General features: G+C 34.1%; 1 protein-coding gene across 1 annotated transcript in view; it reads right to left on the reverse strand.

Annotated features, from left to right (window-relative positions):
- The window catches only part of LOC105678138 (mucolipin-3-like), a 28447-nt gene extending 24182 nt beyond the window's left edge, over positions 1–4265 (reverse strand). Inside the window, exon 1 of the mRNA XM_012377228.2 lies at positions 4137–4265. The gene's annotated coding sequence lies outside the window, so the exon portion shown is untranslated. The remainder of the gene's footprint in view (positions 1–4136) is intronic.
- Between the last annotated feature and the right edge of the window lie 18085 nt (positions 4266–22350).

The raw sequence follows: 22350 nt of genomic DNA on the forward strand, positions 1-22350 counted from the left end.
TTTTTGACCGTCAGACTCGTTCATCCGGTGTTTCGATTGCTTTTCAATATTAAAATTCTAGTTTATACGAACGGTTCGAAAAACTGCGTTAGTCTTGAATATGTATATTTAAAAATGACATATCGTGGAATAAACATACACACGTACACACGCACACGCGCGCAATGTAGTCAAAGTGTTCTAGATTTCCTGTGTAATGTTTATTCATAAAGTTTATTCACATACCGTTAGTATTGATTCGGAGTTTCTATTTGTTAATTTAAAATCGAGATACTGATAGGTTTCCAGTTATAAGCTATAGAAAATCACACAAAGGAATTTTCGGAATTTTAATTAAAATTTTGCAAATAACTAATAAAATGTCTCTTTATTTTAAATAGATTCTATTTAAATAAAATGTTAATATAAAATAATGATATATAAAATGTCAATATCAGATATGTTAATATAGGGCTTCATTAATTTCACTGATAGATTTTATGTTATATTTCAAAAGACTTGCAAAAAAAGAAAAAATATATTTTATAAAATTTTTCTCAAAAAGTTAATTTGAAATTAGTAAAAGAATCTGTGAAGCGTGTCATTTAGCCTCCGTATTTCATTTCTAGAAATAGATATGTGACGCTTCGTAATTTAATAACTCATTCGGAACGATAGGAATATACACGTATACACAGATACGTATACACGCGTGTGCGAGTACTTTACGAGATAATTTTGCAATAATTCTGGTATACTTCCTTTAATTATATTAACTCGTATCGTGTCCAGCTTTTTTTTTATTAAAGTTACCGTGAATTGCATTATGTGACAAACATTGCAGTTGCATTGTTCGCAGTTGAGATATTAATAAATTCATGTAACAAGAAGGCGCATCCATCTGCACTGTTATTGCAATTAAAATGCTATACCGATATCATTACAATTCCTACTCTTCTGTATTCATTTATGCGCGTATCTAATCCTTGGGACATAAGTATAAAAAGATGATAACCTTGCGCCTGTACGCGCCCTCGACCTTTAAGCCAACGTTGCGCTTCAACGAAGCAAAACTAAACTCTGGTGATTTTCAATAACGTGTGCGATTTATACGTATTTTTATTCTCTGAAACGAGAATGTTTCCGTCGACGTATTTACAAGCACACCCGCGACATTTCCATCCATTATAGGACATAATATCCTATTTTTTGTGCCTTTGTTGCTTTATTGATTCATATTATGTGCCATGAATAAATATCAAATTAAAATTACTTAAGCACAAATAAAGACAAAAAACGATGCATATGCAACAGCATGTTCGCTTAAAATCCAAAATTGAATCTAAAAAGAAGCTAAGTTAATTTATGTCAAGTTATTCATTACGAGATTAAATTTAGTTTTAAAAAATAAGGTCAACGGAAGTTAATGAATCTACTTGCTGTCCGCCAAACAAATTTGTTTAAGTTCGTGCGTGATAAAATGTACTGTTATATTCACTCATTTAATTTCCGCAATAACAGCTTTAAATATTGGACACTAAGCGAGAGATCTTGATTATCCTAATAATATCGCGTGCAATTAATTAGGAAGTGTTATTTTTATTATGGTAACCACATGCTTCAGTTTTGTGCGTAATAGATAACAAGCTTATTTCTTGTTATAATGTAAAAAAATTTCTGTTTCGCTAAATTATAAAATAAAGTCTTCTGTGTGCTTGCTATGGTTGCGTGCTTTTCATGTAGCACATTAAATCAGATATTTTTTAATAATTACATGTGGTAAGCAAAAAATAGTACAGTACTGTTCGCAATACCGCGAGCAAATGATGATTATAACCATTACAATTTTCATAAATAACAGGGTAAGGCATGCGATATTAATGTTTTACGCATGACACATCAATGTTTCTCTATTTTTAGTTTATATAATTGAAAAATATTTTCAAGCAACGAGAACAAACTAACCTTGCACTGTGATTTAGCTTGTCAGCTGTAATTTATAGTAACAAAACAAGTTTTAACGAATAATTTAATATTAAATTAATTAGTGTAATGAAACGATTCACAAAATAAAACTGAATTTATTTTTGGGAATTTAATTCTCCAAGTCTGGCACAATCAAGAAAAACACTAAGGACTTTAATATTATATTGCAATGAAAAAACTCTAAATAAAAAAAAGTTAAACAAGTATAAAAGAAATTAAAAATTTTCAATCTTTTATAATATAAATTTTTTTTCTAAAATGAATTATTCACTATGTAACAAATATTTATAATAATAAATAGATTTGTGTTTAGATGTAAATATAAATAACACAAATTTTAATCATTTAAAAACATATATAGGCTTAATTTAAAATTAATACTTTTTATCTACATTTCACTTAATATTAGAGAAAGATAATAAAAGCAGCACGCAGATAATATAGTGTGACTGCTCTGACGGGAATAAGCACGCACTGGTAGAAAAATCAATTTCATTATAATTATGAGAGGTATCCATGTCCCACTCATTTACTTTGAAATGACATTCACTTGTGCGGTTACAAGCTGTTTCCCATTGTAAAAAAAAAACGTACAATCGTCGATAATTTAAATGGTCAGAGCAAATGTTGGACTTGCGAAAGTATTATAAGTATGAAATACGATCGATTTTGACATCGTTTTATACGAGCAAACGTTGGTAGCGTATTCAAGATTATACGACGATCCTTTGTAGTAAATTGTGCGTGCGTCGCATTCTTGGCAGATGCGAAAGCAACATTGTCGCGTATGTCGTGGCATTCTTCCGCGTGCATAGTAGAAAAAATAGTGGAAACTTTTAAAAGCAAGCATTTGTGATGACCTACTTTAGTTTATGATGTATTCGCGAACGTGATGCATTTTCCAATTATCTCTGGTATATTCAGAAACATGCTTGTCTTTTGCCAAAAGACTTTTAGTTACGGCTTTCATTAATCGATAAATCTCTGACAGAGTATTCATGTATGTAGAAAATTTAAGAATGCAAAGACATAAAAAGAATAACTAAATATTCGTTTATCTTTTATTATAATTTTTACTTTGTAAATAATTTATTCTAGAAAAAAAAATTTATTAAAAAGGATTTAAAAATCTAAATTTTTTTGTGTGCTCGAGGACTATTCGTGTATGCAACGATTATTTTTTATATTTGTCAGAGATAATATTAGACATAAAAATTCTCAACATTTTTTATGTTTAGTATCATTATTTTTTATTAAGTATTCCGAGTAGGATTCATATAATAAAAATTTTTTATATAGAATAAAATAAAATATTATTTAACTTCAAAATAAAAGAACAGACTGTATTAAAAATTAATAATTTGTTTATCCAAATAAAGTAACATTATTATATAATTTGAATATAATTATTAATTAAACGAGAGATTATCCGATCAATTATTCAAAAATCATAAAAAAAAAATAAAAATTATGTTATCTTTACAATCAGAAACTAACGGCGTAGTGTGCTTGTACGAGTTTCCAATATTTTGCGAAAAATGTGAACTGGGAAAAGGGATTTTGTTAACAGTCACACTGAATGGCTAAATGAAACATATCCGTTGCAATAAAATTGTGCGTATGTGCTCGGTTATGATTAAAACTATTTTTTAACATTGATATATTATTGTCGTGTGTGCAAACGTGTTAAATTTAATGATGCATTAGCAATAATATTTTAGAGATTATTGCTGCATATGCTTATTGCTACCTGTACCATCAAACTTCCACATTTTATCTTTTAATTTTTCCTTTTTTAACAACCCCTTTTTATTGTCTTTTTCCTACTTCATATTTATCTCATCATCTCAATCATATTACAACGTTAGAATAAGAAAATGTGAATAAAGGATATAAAATATCATGCAATGAATCTTGATATTAATATATAACATTAGATAAAAGGAGCTTGATCTCTGCAATAACGGAGAGCACAATACCTTTTATTTCTTCGTTTAGTTTTTTAATCTAACGATTAGTCAGACAAATATGAAATAGTTGAACAATAATACGAGAAAACAAAAGAAAAAATCAGAAGAAAATGTATGAAAATTTTATCGTAATCGTAACTGTACATGTGTGCAATCACAATTATGTATATATTCAAATAATGAGCAAGTAATTGTACTCACAAGCTGAAATATCGCAGTTTACTCCATTCGCTGTTGATTCCATCTTAGACTGCTTCATATCAGGTCTATCGGAGAATTGATGAATATCGGAAACATGACTGATGTAGTTACACACATAGTTACACGCATCAAATAAACATCAAACACCTGATATTGTTTATTTATACGAAACGTGATTCACCTTGCAAGTTTGTTACTATTAATTAAGATAAACATATTTTGTAATGCGTAGTGTTATTCGTTAACCTATATTCGTTTGTCGATCCATTCGATACTTAAACACACTTTGAGCGAGTAAGATAAACGACAACTATCTTGGCTGTCATGCGGAGATCACACAGCAGACGCGACATGAACATAGTAATCATACTTTCCCCGACATTCTTCCGGAGAGCTGAATTTTTAACATGTTACATGAGTGAAGCACATCGCGCTTGAGAGAATTCCCTTGAGAAATGTAGAGGTTATTTTTGCGAGAGCATAAAAATCTACATTCATTCGAACTATAACTGGTTTCAATCCACAGTACGGTCACTAGGGGATCGACGACACGCTGTTAATCACGCAGTTCGGACAATCGCTCGTCACTGTAATCGGCCATCCGACAAAAATTCGTTACGTACTTTTGGAAAGTAAAATATCGTAGTAAAACTTCGCAATAAATCGTAGAGCTTTCCCGCTTTTTGTGTTTTGATGCGCGCCACCACGCAGCGTGATTACGTGATAGATATTAAGATCCATATTCAATACTGCGTTTTACGCTAATGGAAATAATGATTATCGAAAGATGGCGTAATGCCAGTGGCGATATTGCAAGTGTACCTTTCGACCGCCATAATAGTTTTTATAATGTTTGCTAGCTGTGACACGGAGCGCAAATGCTCCGTAATGAACGGAACATTTTAGCTGTTAAAAGTATATAATAAGTGCGAATTTTTGTCGGCAGTGTCGATCAAAGTGACGAGCGACTGTCGAAATGTATAGTTTACCGTGGCCGTTCGCGATTAACGACATTTCGTCGGACGCTGCACCGTGCGTTGGCATCGGTTGACGTGAGTGAATTCTAATTAACAAAAATTGACGTGCATAATGCAGTGGTATGCAATTACGCTTTTCGATTGCCATAGATTTTATTATGTTTAGCGACTTGTAATTCATAGCGTTAATTGTCTCTGATAATTCGAATATTTTAGCTGTTAAAAATGCACGATAAACGCGAATTTTTGTCGAGAATAGTTGTTTTCCAGTTAATGACACAAGTCAACACAAGTATCATTCTGTCTTTGTTCGTCTAACGAGCAACAGACAGAATATTTTGTGCACTCTTGTATGATTAGCTGCCAATGGAAAGCAACTAATGTCGATCAAAGTAACGAGCGATTATCAGAATATTTGATTTATCGCGAATGTTCGTGATCAGTTCGTGATTAGCGGCATTTCGTCGAGTGCTATACCGGCTCTGTTCCGAAATTCATTGTCAGTACTGGAAATCTATAGTTTACGTTACGTATATTGTAGATTTTCAGTACTGGCAGTGAATTTCAGAATGCCACCATAGATTGAAATTGGCCATAGTAAGTAAATTCTAATATCTCATTGTCAATAAATATCGCACTTTGTGTTTTGAGCCAATGCGCGTCATTTAGTAGCATAATTACATTATGAATATTAAAAGCCATTTGTTCCAACTTCTTGGTAGGTTTATCCGTCAGTTATTTATTAATAGATAACTGACAGATAAATCTATCAGAAGTTGGAAAAATCGGCCCTAAGTCGACATTTAATACTGTGTTTACATTATGGCTGGTATTCATAGTCGTTTCTTATATTTAAGATCGTTTTAAAACGTCGTCATCGTCGTCTTAAAATACTAATATGGCTTTTTGATTGGTTCGTAGCATTTTAAGACAATACTAAAGACAAATATAAGAACGGACTATGAATACCGCTCTATAATAGAAATGATTATCGAAAAGTGGCGTGCGTAATGCTAGCGGCGATATTGCAAGTGCACCTTTCGACCGCCATAATAGTTTTATAATGTTGGTGGCTTGTGACATAAAGCGCGAACGCTCCGTAATGAATCGAATATTTTAGCTGTTAAAAATGCATAATGTATGCGAATTTTTGTCGGGAGTGTCGATTAAAGTGACGGGCGATTGTTGAAGTGTATAGTTTACCGTGGATGTTCGCGATTAACGGCATTTCGTCGGATTTTGCCGCACCGTGGATTGAAACGGTGAGTAAATTTTAATTACCGTAAAATGGCGTGCATAATGCAACGGCAATATTACAATTACATTCTTTGGCGCCATAATAGTTTTTTTATGTTTGGCGACTTGTGATTCAAATCGCAAACGTTCCGTGATGAATCGAATAATTCACCCAGTAAACACAAGCTAACAGTAACATAACGTCAATGTTATAATTTCCCACTTAACAATGTAATTGCAATATAACATGCCTTGTACGTAACAATTCTGTTGTTGAGTGGGAAATTGTAACATTAATGTTATGTTACTGTTACTTTGTGTTTACTGGGCAGTTATTGAAAGTACATAATGAGTTCGAATTTTTGTCGAGATTATATATAGCGTTCGATTAAAGTAATGGGTGATTATCGAAATGTATAGTTTACCGTTGATATTTTTGATTAGCACTTCGTTGAGCGCTGTATCGTAGATTGAAATCAGTCTTCGTGAGTAAATTCTAATATCATAAGCGTGCTATAGATACGCACATTACTTTTTGCCGGATGTAGTAACAGACTCCTATAACTAGGGCGTTATTCTCTTCTTGCTTTATGTTTTGTCTTATTCAGTACACGCTTTATGCAGTATATGATAAAGAACTCTCTGCATGTAGCACGTTGGAAATTCAGCTCGTCGAAGTTATAATAGATTCGGTGAAATGTAATTGCATTGTATGTGATATGTATATCCATACTTAACGAACTCTCTGTTATAATTATCAAGACAATTATCGTTCATTTCGCTAACTCTAAATGTGCACAGTGTCGACCACTGTTATGTGTGCGAACGCGTTGCGGCGTAAAATTCATTCTCTTGCTTTGTTTTGTGTATACAGTGGGAAATTTGCGATGTGAATCTGTATATGACTTTTGCGCAAGTGCGCTAATTGAGTTTTGCTAGGCAATGATTATAATTAAGTGTAATTTTTCAGTATTCATCAATTTTTCGATGAGGCTGATGCGGAACAGTCTAAAGGCGAAATCTGCACTGGACGGAGCAAATTGTAATTCAGCCAGCTTTAGCTGCTAACTTATTGTTAGCTGGTTAGTACAATTATTTGTTTGTTATTTAAATATTTATATACAAATTGTGATAATATACATATAGGCACAACCAAACACATGTATATACAATTTATATTCATTAAATATTTATTAAGTTTTTAAAATAATTATTTATGCAATTTATTGCAAATTTTAATTAAAATGGAAATAAAATGGAAATAAATAATATGCAATGATTAACATACATACATGTAATGTATAATAATAATTAATGTATATATTAATTTTTTCAGGTACAATTGAGGACATTATTGTTAGCTTATTGTTAGCTGAAGTGCAACGATATCGGTGAGTAAATTTAATTGCTATATGTAATTATACAAAATACTGATATCATGTGCTGTTTACCAGAGTTTGTTTATTCAGAGAGCTAAATGCTATCTTTGATCAAATTTGTCAATTTATCAAGATTGCTAACAATTTATATACTGAATAATTGCTAAGAACTGTGCTTTGACAAAATTTTGGGAATATAAATTATATAAATATATTTGTACAACTACAAAACCAAATGTAGAAATTAAAAGTTAAAGATATAAATATTAAAAATGCGATGTTTAATATTTCCTGTTTATACATAAATATATTTTTTCTCGAATCTTATTAATGAGTTTAACTATTTAAAGTTTTTGCAAAGGAGTGGATTGTCAAAGTACAACTTTTTTGAAAATAATTCGTTTATATAGTAAAAAAGCTGTATTGGTTTTTAATACAATTGATTTTAATACAATTTTAATACAATTGGTTTTTAATACAATCGACTTTTTATCGCGCGTGTTTCAGCGAACCGATCTCTTTCGTTGAGCACTGTAAAATTCGAGGATCTCTTAAATACAACTTAGCGAAAAGATTTCTTTCGCTACTACAGTTAAAAAGTATCGATACATTATATCTTTTTTTCTCGTCCTTTTGAGTAATTTATAGTTTTATAATTATCAAAACATTATTGCTTAATTTTTAGTTTAAATTGTGGTAGAATTAAAAATCATACACTCTTCTATTTTAATAAATAACATACTTGATAAAATAGCTATATTATTACGTTGCTACTAACAAAAATTGCCATGTTAACATCAGAAAATTTCAAATTGAAATTTTTTAAACAATTATCAACAATAATTAACAATAATAATCCACAACAAACAGTAATCAGTATAATGATGCCTGGTAATAAAATTGTAATTTAATGTTACAAAATTTAACTGCTAAATTTTCAAATAACTTTGTTATTTGATATTAAAAATATATTTTGTGTATCACGAATGTATCATTTACTAATGAGTTTGTAAAATTTTAAATTAGTAAAAATGAACTTATCTTTAATTTAGAAAGTTATTTGTGTTTCCCCAAAACTGGGGTTAATAGAATATGCTATTTTAACATTAAGCAGTTCAATTATGGCGCTATATTTATTTGTTCATTATTTATATATATAAATATGTATATTATAATTATAATACGAAATTTAAAAAATATCCTGATATTTGACTATAATTATAATTACGCATTACGTTTATTATTATAATAAATATTATTATATTATTATAATAACATAACATAATGCGTAATTATAATTATAGTCAAATATCAGAATATTTTTGTATTTTTCTCTTTTTCATTTCTTTTCTTCTGCTATCTTCTCGCTACTTTATATTTGTCTCACTATATGACAGAGTGAGAAAACGAACAAAGAATAAAAGATACCGTGCTATGTTATTGATTTACAATATTATAGAGAGGTCAAGTTTCTTTTATCTGATATTAATTATTAATAATAAAATTCATTGTATCATATCTTTTATCTTGTACACGTTATTTCACGTCTACATTGCCACATTGTCAATTCAAGCATAAAGCTTAACAAATGTGAAGTAGTGGAAAGGTAATCGAGATCGGAAATGAAAGAAAGGATAAATCAGAAAATAAAGTATGAACGTTTGACATGAGTATAATCTCACGGATGAAAGAATGGATTTAATCTCGAAAGTGCCACTATTCGTTTGCTCAATCCATCAAATTTATCTGCCAAATTCAGTTTCTTGGCGTCTATTATCGAATCGTTCCACTCGCTTCGATTTATCTCTTTTAGTAGTCCTTCTTTCGCTGTCAGCGTAAAGTGCACATTGATCCTTCTTTCTGACGTAAAAGGAGGCTTTAGAACATTTCCAGTATACTTACGAATACAAAACAACAACGTGGAATTTTTGATACCGCCGGAGGTAGCCGAGAAAATAATACCGGTGTAAAATAAGAGAGAAAGAGAGAGAGAGAGAGAATGTCTCTTGAAATAACTGTGAAACTTTGCGAATTCAACATTCCGCCATTTTTATCACATCTAATTGTACTTTTACATTTCTTCTTCCGTTATTAGTATACGCTGGGAATGGCTGCAAAACTTGGCCAAACTCAATATACTGACTTTTTTATTTGTTTTAATCATACTTCTGCATTTCTTTCATCGTTGTTAGCATTTAATTTGGTCAGCAATGAACCTCTTGAATTTCGCTAGCAGTAATAGAAGTACTTTGAAGTAATACTTTGATTGTGAGAAATGTGAGTTAGAGTTGTACTGTTTCTCTCTGTCGAAAATTATCTCCGAGAAATCACGGTATAGGCACAGAGAAATGTTCTATTTCATCTTTCCGCTTTCATCTTCATTTTGACGAAGTTCGGATCATATATCATTTACCATCTGCCAGTTCCGGTTTCTGGCTGTTCGTTAGTGGATTTGCCTCTGTATAAATTATCTATTTAGTCTAACTGTACGCGCAGCAGATATGGAATAGTTTCCTCGAATTATTCGCTAAAGTACTAATTATTACTGGCAGTATTGAGAGTAAGCGTACGGATAAATTTAAGCGCATTAGCGATTTATTAGTTGCATTTAATGAGTAGCATAAAGAGCATTTATAAAGTATAAGACTGCTAAGAGAGTGCTGCAAGATTTTTTTAATATTTAATATTACCTATTTCAAAAATATCTTAGTGAGTTTTTACAAAAAAAACTTATATTTATTAATTTAAAGCTCAATTAAATTTTTCTAAAAAAGAAGACAATGCAAATTGAATATCGTTTTGCATCGAGCAAATTTATGTCAGAAGGAAATATTCAATTTTTAAAATAAGAAAATAAATCTTTAATTGCCTTAAATTGCTTATAGCAAAATTGGCAAATTTTGCGCTGATATGTACGATTATATAAAACTAGTCTTATTAGTCTATCATGAAGAGATGTTCTGCTGCAGACAGTTCCAACAGACCAATGCAACGCCGGCGTTGTTCCATTACCGCCCGTGCATTACTCTCTTTGTGCCAGGCGCCTTTCTGCGCGCTCTTATTTGTCGTCTCCGACGAGATGAAACGCGATCGGCCGTCTGGCATGAAAAAGACATCCCGCATTGCTGGGATTTTCGAAATTTTGGGAAATGCGATTTAATGTGGTCTACCAAGTAAGCGATATTTCCTGGTAGCTAGCCCTACGATCCAATAAGTATTTCAGGAAATGCGCTCGTCCGGTAGAGGCAGGAAACGAGAAGAGGACGAATATGTTTCCGTGCAAGACATACCACGAGCGAATGCATTCGCGAAATAATGCATAGACCGGCTTTCTTTATATTTTACGTCGTTGAACGTGACCGCCTACGAGGCGAGTTTCCGTTTTTCTCACATGTTTCGGAGGAAGTTGTGGATAAATAATCACATAATGGCAGTCACAAAACGACCGAGGCTGTATTTTACTTTGATATATAGAATGCGGAGCGGCTAAGCAGCCCGATATGAAAGGCGCAAAAACGGAAGCGATATAACTCTATTTGAGGCAACAAATAGAATTGTAATTAGTTTTTGGCATCGCGTATGATTCAGAACATTGTGGAAAATTTAGCTCACCGGAGTTGAATACGTTTCATTTCAATAAAAGCATTGACGAGAAATTGTTAGCGAATAATTCAATTCATATTTGTGAAGAAAAAAATTTGTTCATTGATCAGGAAAGCAATTCATAACGATTGTCATTGTTATTCAGAATTATATCATATATGAAAGCTGTTTCATTGAAATGAGATTACTTACGTTGATTTATTTTTCTGATCTTATTTTTATATTGTAAGAAACTTGTCGATGGATCGAAGTTTTTCTCGAGAAAGTATAAGGTGTAGATTGATATATTACGCGTATGAAATACTTATAAGTTTCGTAAGTGCTTTTGTTAATACTGTTGGTTCAATGAAAAAGTAATTTTTTTTGTGAAAACAAACTTAATTCGATTTCTGTAACATATATATAAGTGTTTCTTTGGGACACTCTGTATGATTTAAAGAATCGCGAAATACAATACAATGTAGATAGTCATTTATCAGATTAAATTACGAGAGAAACACTTTATCGTTTTATGCAATCCGTTCGTGTATGAGTTAATGCAGCGAAATAATATTATTATTTATGCATCGAGAATTTCATGATTTCGTACAGTTGGAGATGTAGAAATCAGTGTATAAGATTGTATAATCTCTATATAGAATAACTGTAAATATCATTGTTTTCAATTTATGAAAATTATAATAATTCAAAATTTAATTAATAAAGTCAGTATCAATTTTGTCGATGACAATATAATATTTTTCAGTATTATGCATAATATTATAAATGAAGAATATTTCATTTAGATAATTATATGTAATTTGTAATGTTATTTTTGCATTGTAAGTTTATCATGTTAATTGGTCGTAAGTTATCACGTTAATTAGTCCAAGCTTTTCCCGTGAAAGTGGAATGTTACTTGATATTTCACGAGGGCAAAGTTTCAGAAGTTTCCTGTTTCTATTGTACAATTGTTTCGTGCAGCTGTATTGACAGTGCAATTACAACGAAAATTACACACTATCGTGGACATTCACTATATTGTAGTTACGCTGCATCAATCACAAAATCTCGAAATGCCACTTGTTGAATGAAACTTGCGAGCCATTACGTCTCAAATCGACGTCTTCTGATACGTATCCATTTCATATCGGTTTAATATGGTTTACCCATTTCTCACAAAAATGCGATATTTGCATTGTTGTATTTTATCCTTTATATCTCTGTCTCTTTTCGTATTTTGAAGAAAAATTTGCAATATTTAATAACAGTGTTGGTTAATTTGTGACTATTTGCGTTGAACTAAACGTTGAATTTTCGATAAAAGAATTATTTACACGAATCCATTTTACGTAGATAAATAAAATAATTTGTTTAAAATTTTTTTTACAAATCTATATATATTTTTAAATGTAGCATTTATTTGTCATATGTAAAACTATCTCTGCGGATTTTGTATCTTTTTGTTTAAAATTTGAGCAATTTTGAATTGTCTGCTCTGTAAATGTTCGCGAATTAATAGCCGGTAAAGCGATATTGATCATGGAAGTTAAGAGTGAATAGATTCGAGATTGAATCTCTCCATGTTCGGCGCTAATTGGTAAAGCAACGTAAAAGCAATGCATTTTGAGATAAATGGTCTAATGAAGTACAACGATTATCGAAATTTCAACATTGGACATTTTCATTTGTGGGCTTTGTTTTATTAAGTATTCATTTCCTGCGACGATTGATCAAATTATTTTCGTTATTACGCGGGGCAATATAATTAAATGAGTTCAAGGCTTAGGTATACATACATTCAGGGAAAACCATTTGCGTGCTCACCGCTAATTGTCGGGGCAAGGTAGGATATTTTAAGATGCTTCTGACATAAGAGGCGAAAAACTCGAACATTTTCTCCACGAAATGCAGTCTTGATTTTACGTGCATAATGTTTTTTAATTAGTACCTATTTCCATCAGTAAGCTGTACTTTTGACGTCTTTCGTTTTACTTTTAGTCGCCGCGTTCTAATTCTGGTAGAGATGCACCTTTTACTTTTAGATTCGTTATCGAATTTGCGCTAATTCTTATTCTTTAAACTATGTGGTGAGAAATTTTACCCCGGTGGATATTCATCAAGGAAAAGTTCACGCGCGCTGCAGTCAAAAGTGAAAAGTTTTCAACGGAAAGTTGAGGAAGAAACTTGCGACTTCGCGAATATTAATGTAGCAAGGTCGCGCGTAATTTTCACGAGAGTAATTTCCACTGTTTCACATTTCCATTTAATTTAATTGTCACTGGAATCTTCGTTTTTGACAAATAACAAATTTACATGGCATCGATAAACTTGATTTATTTATTAACATTCAATAGAATTTCCGTGTTGTTAACGTAACATAGGGATAAAGTTTATCGAGCAATCTTCAATTTCGATTTGCGTTGCATTTCTCATTTCCGCTGTGCGTAGTCGAATTTTAACGAGTTGCATTGTATAAAGCTGATTCTGTTTTAGCGAGGTGACATTATTTCTCCGTGTGCAAGTTAGTTTCAATTTCCGCCAATCGTGTTTCCATACGTGTTGGCCAATTCGAAACTCGTACAATATTCATAAAGAATTTAATGAATTTTCAGAATCTTGCCACCTATGGTCATATGCGTTTCAAATATATTTTTGATGATTGAACAAAACGTCGCAACAATGTATGCGATTTTCGATACATTCCGGATCTGTTATTAAATTTCGTTGCATTTTCTCGACCTGTTTACAAGTCTGTATATGTATACGTTGATATTTGAACTTTCGCAATGTGGTACAAATACGGAATAAATGATACGTATTGTAGTGCAATATTTCATTTAACAATATATTGTTAAATTGGATTTATATTATCTGTTGAATCTACAATATTATCTTTCGAAAGTTTATAATTTGTTAGTAACAATATTTCTCCAAATTAGTATATTCTTTCAAATTAGATGGTATTATTTCGTAATACGATTAATTAAAACAATTTTTTGAATATTAAAATACTAAGTGGATAAAAGTTGCTTATAGAGTTACTTTTAGTTCGTTAAATTTTTCTTGGGTAAAATTATAATCTATATAGACAGCGGATTGTTTTTTAACCCAAATTATTGGTAGAACTAGGCCATAATCTGATTATCGATTTAGTATGCTATTAAGAATTTATTGATTTTCCTAGCTTTCTTCTTTAACCGTATGTGCAGCGGCTTTATTTCTGGAAGTTTTCCAGAGATGACATTAATATTTTAAGTACTCCGTGAACGTTTAACCGCGAGTGGCAATGTGAGCGACAAGCGGCCGAATGGCTACAGCTCCGTTCGTGCTCTGGCATAAAATAGGAGGTTTCCGAAGTACACAGCACGTAAACATTTTAGCTCTTTCTCCGAAACAAGAAATGGAAATCGGATACTCGTTGGCAGATAAGCATATAGATATCAAAGGTTGCTGAATTGTGTAAACAAGTCGATTTTTATAACAGACGAGCTCATATTGCTACGTTCTAACGACACACTTTATTGCAAATAATGATGTATTACATGGAAATGTTGATGATAAAAAAGTAATTTCTTTAAATGTATCTTAACAAAAATATAGAGTTTTCTCTCTAATATTTGAACTTGAAATCAAGAACTTATACGATGAAAAACGTCCGAAGTAATATCATAGTTAAAAACGGAAGAGAGCCGAGATTAAATTTTGCACGCGCGCGAGGGTAATGGGTTTGTTACGTTGAAAATTTAATTAAAAATCATACATCTCGACTATTATTTTTATAAATCAAATAACAATAGAAGTATATTATTTATTTTTTCGACTTTTTTTTAACTTTTCAAATGGGAACTACTACGCGCTTTAATTAAACGGAATTCTCGAATGTTTGGTTGAACAAAGCATAGCCGTAGGGCAGAACGTTATTATAAATGAGGTTTATCCTTTGCAAGAACTCTATGCGCACCTACATACATACATACAGAAGTACCTATACTCATTATTGCCATAGTAGTCGGCGTAATATGCACATGAATGTGCATGAGTATGCTAAGAGTGTCCCCGGAGTACTGCACGTATCATGTTGTCGCGTTGACGCAAAGCGACGGCCCTATTCGTCACGCTTGCGGTAATTGGAACAGGTAATTGGAAAAAGTTTCGGAGATTCATTAACGAGCGATTGTCGGCGCGATTGAGTGTTGGCCGCCGGGAATGGGATTACACGCTTATCGAGTGTTTATTTTAATCGCGTGGCGTGCTTTTCTCTCTCACGCTCGCTCTCGAAATTTTATATCATAATTGAAATTCAGAGGCGACTTTAGTCGGTAAATTGATTTATGCGACTATGTAGAAAATTTTAATTTTCTGCTATCTCCTGGTCGTCGCGACATATCTACAAATGTTGACGTTAATTGTTTGTTTTGCATATAACGAATTATTATTAATTTCATATCATATGTTTTGCTGTTCTATTGCAATATGATATATGCAGTTTCATGTTAAATTTCTCTTTCTACATGAATTCTCAATTGAATTTTCATTTCTAATTAATATTAGAATTAAAGCTGAGAGATCGTTCTCTTCATTCGCATTTACCTTAATGACTTCCCAATAGATTGTTATCTGGTTTTCGTAATCTTGCGCTTTATTATACTATAAAATCAATAAGCAATATTGCGACTTCACTGAAACGATATTTACGTCAGTAATCTTGAGAGACGTCTCTTTGAATAAAAACTTTTTGCTTGGATAAAGATAAACAGCCACTAACGACGTTTATAAATATCGAACGGTATAATCATAGAAGCAAGTTTGCGGATTTATCGAAGTTAAATGGCAGGCGGCGACGTCAACTTGATGTGTGTCGATCGACGTGCTCGTTCCGATTCGGTTCGTGAACACGTTTTCAATCTAGCGGCGTACCCGCAAAAAGGAAAATTCGATTTCACGACGATCGATGAGAAGTTGGAAGATTTTCGTCATTATTTGACGGCGTTGAGCGGAGAAGCGGGCATTGGAAAAAAAAAGATTAACTGAGAAGTTCATAGCGTGATAAAAATTAGACGATGCTCTCGGCGGGAGCAACGAGGAAAATAAAATCACGGAGAGCGAACCACTATCGTCGTTTATCGTGATCTACCGTGATCCACCGAGGATTATCATGGGCCACGGACACCGCCCGTGGTTCAGCGTTTAAACTTTGCTCTTCGACAATTTTTCTCTCTATTAACTTTTAAACGAATTTTGTCACGAAGCTGCAGCAATCTAGTTTCCTACGAATTGCTTAACGTCATTATTTCTAACTGAGGCATATGAGATAATTATAAAATAATATCTATCGAGACAAATACAATAATAATCGAGGGCATATTTTGAATATATCGAACAGAATAATATATTATTTATTTTTTCATCTTTACTCTCTCTTCTGAAAGCCATGCTCTTCTTGAAGCCATGCTCTTCTTGAAGCCATGCAGGTTTCCATACAAAGATGTGTCTGGAACATTTTTTTACTTATAAATTTTTTTGCGTTTACAAAAAGTTTTTAATAGAAAAATCTGACGCGAAGCTAGGTAACATGTAGTTGCATACAATAGTCTATTATCAAACATAGTTTTATGTTAAATCGGAGCAAAAGTCTTTTGAGATCAAGAATGGAGAAGAAAAAGAGATTTTTGTTGTTATATCTTTACAAAACATTGAAAACGTTTTTCCTTTAGTTCTAAGCTTTCAAGCTTTTAGTTCTCGCTGCACGGTTCGTCGAATACGTTCAAAAATTGCAGGAATTGCGCGAATTCGAGCGCTTTATGCAGTTACATGCAATTTTCTGCGCATTTCAGGTTTTTCCATTGAAGGCTATAGAAACGCAAAAGAGTTTATGACTTCAACTATGAATTTCTTTTGCCATGCTGCATTTGCTATGCTTCTGTTATTCACTATAAAAATTGAACATAGAATGCGAAATACGTCAATTTAAAGTCAAACAGTGCGTCAGTATTACATTTTATCGCGTTTGCGAAGTTTTTTTCAATATTACAGTCTTGTCTTTATTCATTTCTTCCTCGCAGATTGAGAGTTATACAATTAGATGATTCGTTGACGTTCGTTATGAAAATTTTAATGATATTTACGGTAATATACTTTGGTCAAATACAGAGGCATCCATTCCTGCTCTCGTGATGCATAAGCAAATGTATATGCACGCTGCTTTATGGAGTGGTCCGAGGGGCGCGTTATTATATTTTATTCATTCTGTTGCGTCGCTAGCTAGACAAAGCGGGAAACGGGACGAAGATGATAAATTTCCTGCGCGTTCATCAAAGGATTGTTGAGTAACTCGAAAGGCGTTTTCAAGTTAAAATACTTTGTGTTTGCGTGAGGAATAGATCTAAACTTCAAAGACAGAATTTACGGGAGGGCAAAATGCTTTTCTTTCTCTAATAAATTTCACAGCTTAAAAAGGTATTTTATGTCGATTTTTATTGCAACGAGCAAGAATTGCACTGTTCGACAGTGATTGTAGAAGAGAGTAGCTAGAAAATACTTTCATTATACAACTAGAATTTCTGTATTAATTCTATTTTTCTTCCAAACACGATTTATTTATATTTACGTCACTCTAAGAGCTTCTATTTATTTATCGACCAGCTTTACTGACGTTTTGCGCGTTATATAAAGTTTGTACGTGCGCGTTAGAGAGTAGTTGGTCTTTTTGTTGAATAAGGAATGTATAAATATAACGACATGGCAGTATTTGCCAGAACTATACGGAGAGATTGAAGTGCATTCTGACACGCGCTGGCGTAGCGGTAACGTGTTTTGCATACCGTTATGCGTGCTTTATGGTGGCCCTTTATGGTGTCTATTCGCATGAAGCACGATGGTTGGTATCTACATGAAATAACGCGATTTCTCCAAGAGAGATGCATTCCATAGAAAGTGCTGAAGGACGTTCGCGAAATTCGACTCTCGAGAGGGACAAGAGCGCTTTCCTATGTCCGGAAACAAGCACGATTTAGCCGGGAGTTCGATTTCGTTTTCACAGAAGGATATATTTCAGTATTAAGTCTCAGTAGATCCGGTTGATGTCTAGCTTTCCATTTTCGTAATGGCGTTTTTATGTTGGAGTCGGCTGGTTGGAACGGGGGTTGCTCGCATAAAGGAGAATGTGAGCGATGTCGTTCCTAAACGATTGATATACTCGATAGCAAATCTAGCCGACCGCACTATCTATTTGCATTTATTATATAATAATAAATGTCTCAATATAATAATAATAATAATAATGCTTCATTTCGCATCTTTCTCTCAAGAACTAATTTCACTTACTTTTTGATTCAAAAATATTTTCTTGCATGCAAGATTTATGTAAAATATGGAAAGTGATTCCGATTTCTAAAATATGGAAAAAAATATGATTCCATATATTTATTTTTATTTAGGAACAATTACATTTTATGTCATATAAACATCAAGTGCGTATTTATAAATAAACAAATAAAATTTGAAGAGTTTTAGATACTGTATTTATAATGACATGAAATTTTATGGTTATTTACGATTTCTTAACTTTTACTTGTTTTGAAACTGGAAAAGTTTAAAAAAACTCTGCCGAGTTTAGCTTGCCGTGCCGCTTCAGCTTGTCCTCCACAAAGGCGGTGACGAATTCCAGAACATTCTTGGTGGTAATCTCTGGATTATCGGACTTGAAAACTGGAAAAGTTTATGTTTTATCTTGAGGAACGACATTGTTGGTTATATGGTTTTCATATTAACGATGAAATATTGCTTGTTTGAGAAGTGAACAGCGCGCGCGTGAACAAGGAAATAATTATCTCCAAATCAAATTCTGTAGATCTTTGACTTAGGAATTCGAGACTTTGTTTAACTAATTGTAAGATGAGAAACTTGAAATTGAGGGAACGGACAATTTCGGTACAATTCAGTGTTACGTTACCATGTCGCTCCTTCGACCTTATGTTAGTCGACGCGTGATAAGCACGAAACATTGATCCGAATTCCACTTCCACTTCTCGTATATTATTCGACGCGTACATGCAGTATAAATCATTTTATAGTGATTTGTAATCAGATAATGAAAGATTGATGATCAGCGGAACACTGAATAAATTGCTGAAATAACTTTAAGAGTAACATAATGATAGATGGTAATAATTCGTAAATAATTTATAATAAAAAAAAAACGTTTATTGCTGTTCAATTTAATTTGGATAAAAGATGGAAATCTTTTAAAGAAATAGAAATATTTCCTAATTTTGGAAAGTGTCTGTAAGAAAATGTCGAAATTAAAGTTGAAAATAATGACTTGTCTCTTTGTTCTCATTTAAAACATTAAGCTAGAACATAACTTGAACATTGTTGTGAAAATGTTAGACAATCGTGAACTTTAGATTGATGTAAAAATATAATTCGAGGAGTATCTTTATCTTGCCTCAATACTCGATAAATGATGAATTTATAATGGAATCTTATCGATTTAATATTTGCTTTAATAAGAGATTTCTTTCAAGTCGAGCACTTGAGAAGTGTAATATTAGAATTTCCAGATTTATACTCTTTCAAGAGAGAAGGATAGGTGGGAAAAAGCGACGTACGTGTGATAACACTTCTAAAGAGTATCTTGTCTTCCTGGCTTTGCTTTATTTTCTTTCAATGCTCTTACACCTTGAAAAAAGAGATTTATGTAGGTAGACATAAATAGTGTTATTAATAGTATATTGTGTACTACACCTCGTATGTGATACGCGATGGGTTTTAGGCACTTTTGACCATATATACGTAATACTAAACATCATTCACGTTTAGCCCGTATTCAGCACCGTCGATAGAAGTTATACTTATCGTGCACTATCGCATTTCGCTTCGTCACGTCTTGTCTTCATGTAACGCATACATCTGCACACAAAACCCGTATCAATCTCACGTTTCGGAAGATTGCCGAGTTTCCATTACCAGTAAGACCAATTCGTTCGTCAGATAATGAAATTCACAGCGCGTGCTCTCGACAAATCCATTAGAATCACTTTCGTTTCTCGTTAACAGGATGAATTCCGAGATTGATTAAACTCGGTACTTTGGAAGCGGCGGGGAATACAGGGTGCAATTTCGCCGAGGATCCGAAGCATAGCGTTTATCACAGATATTGGATAACTCTCGGACGATTGCGAGCAATTGATCGTTGACGTGGTTATATTAGGTATCCGTAAATATTAATACTTGCTGTTAGCGCCTTTCTTGGAAAGAGATTCGATTTATTGCAGCAACCCGCTTTTATCGTAACTAACCGATCTGAAAGCATCCTCGACTAGATCCGTTAAGCACCTGACTGCCTGCAGGAGAGCCGCAAGAAGCAGCGACAACGAGAGCGAAATTAGTTTACTCGGTACCAGAGCGTTATCCGAAGCACTTTGATTTTTCCCTGGCACTTTTTTCCGTTTCCGTTTATCCGCACTCTTACCAGCACCGCTGTCCTTGTCTTGCGCTTTAGCGGCCGCCGTGACCGTTCGCTTTGATTTCACGGGCGATTTTTCTCTCGAGCGTGACGCCGCACTGTCCGACACTTCCTTCGCTGACTTCATTTTCTTCTGTTTGTCCAGGATGGATCGTCGCTGCGATGCAAAACTTTCGAGCTTTTTTCGAAAATCCTCCGCCGTCGCTTCAACGGCCTGCAAAAGTTTTGCCTCGTGGGATCCTCTTCTGTTACGTCGTTTGTTTTGATTTGTCTGCAACGTGCCTTCCGACCGCGCTTTCGCGTTGGCCGCGAGACGACGATTCCCCGTGGACTCTAGGAAGAGATTCTGCAGCGAAGACTTACCGTTCTCTTGTTTGTCGAGTTCCGAGTTCTGGAAGATCGAGTTCTCGTCCAATGAGTTTGTTCTGCTGTGCCACTTGTCGCGGAAGAGAGATTTCTTCTCGGCGCACATGCTATTCAGATTGTAATCGATCGTGATCATAGGCTCTTCCGATTTCGACGAACACAGCCTGATGTTCTCCTTAACTTCGTCCAGAACAATCCTCCTCGGCAGAGTTTTGCCAAGGCTATTAGGCACGAAATTAATTGTTTCCTCTAGATTTATTTTGAGATTCGAGTCTTTCTCCTCTTCCGGCAACTTGCTCGATCCGCCGTGCCAGTCGACGTGGTGATCATCGGCCGATCTTGAGAGATTACGCTCGGTAATGTTGGCCGTATCCGAAGACTCTTCGTTCGAATCGTTTAAAAGAGGCGCGCCCGCGTTCCCGTCATCATCGTCGTTGTCCTTGATCGTTACGTTCTGACCTACCCATACCTCCTCTTCATCCGCTTCCTCCTCCTCCTCCTCGTTTTCCTCCTCTTCGTCGGAAATGAGAGACATGGATTTGTTCCTGGCGATGACCGGAACGATGCCGTCGGTGTAAAGAAGGTCCTGTACTTCGAAGAGACTTCGCTCGATGCTCGGGCTCTTGTAGAGCAGGTTTCTCAGCTCCGGTATGTCTAGATCTTGAACGTGAAGAAGATTCTGCTCGATGTTCAGGAGACTTTCTTCGATTTCTACCAAGCATTGCTCGATGTCGCAAGTTGTTTCCGAATCCTCCTCGGTTTTCTTTTCCGATTGATTCGTCTCGTCATTGCCCTGCTCCTGCTCGATATTCTCTTTAACATCCTCCTCCGACGTAACGTGAGGCTGCCCGTGGCGATTTTCCGACCATATTTCCGAGGACCAGGGCGGCAGCACGGCCTGATGTTGTGTCTGACTGTCGTAGAACACGCGGTAATTGCTGTGGCTGTTGGCTATTTCATAATTCACGTCCGTTGGCCGCACATCCCAGGCCAGATTATCGCTTTCCGAGCTTTCCCTGTAACCACGATTCCGCATGTCCATCGTAGGATCGCCGTGCTCGCCGTGGCTGTTCGCCACCGCGTACGGCATCATGTTGAGATCGCGCATCATATCGGGATTGTTCCTAGCGCTGCGGAACGTCGAGTACAGCTCCGTGTACTTGTTGTGGCTGCTTGAATCTTGATAGGCGTTTCCGTGACTGTTC

This window comes from Linepithema humile, chromosome 5 (genome assembly GCF_040581485.1).
Source record: "Linepithema humile isolate Giens D197 chromosome 5, Lhum_UNIL_v1.0, whole genome shotgun sequence".
Lineage (NCBI taxonomy): Eukaryota > Metazoa > Arthropoda > Insecta > Hymenoptera > Formicidae > Linepithema > Linepithema humile.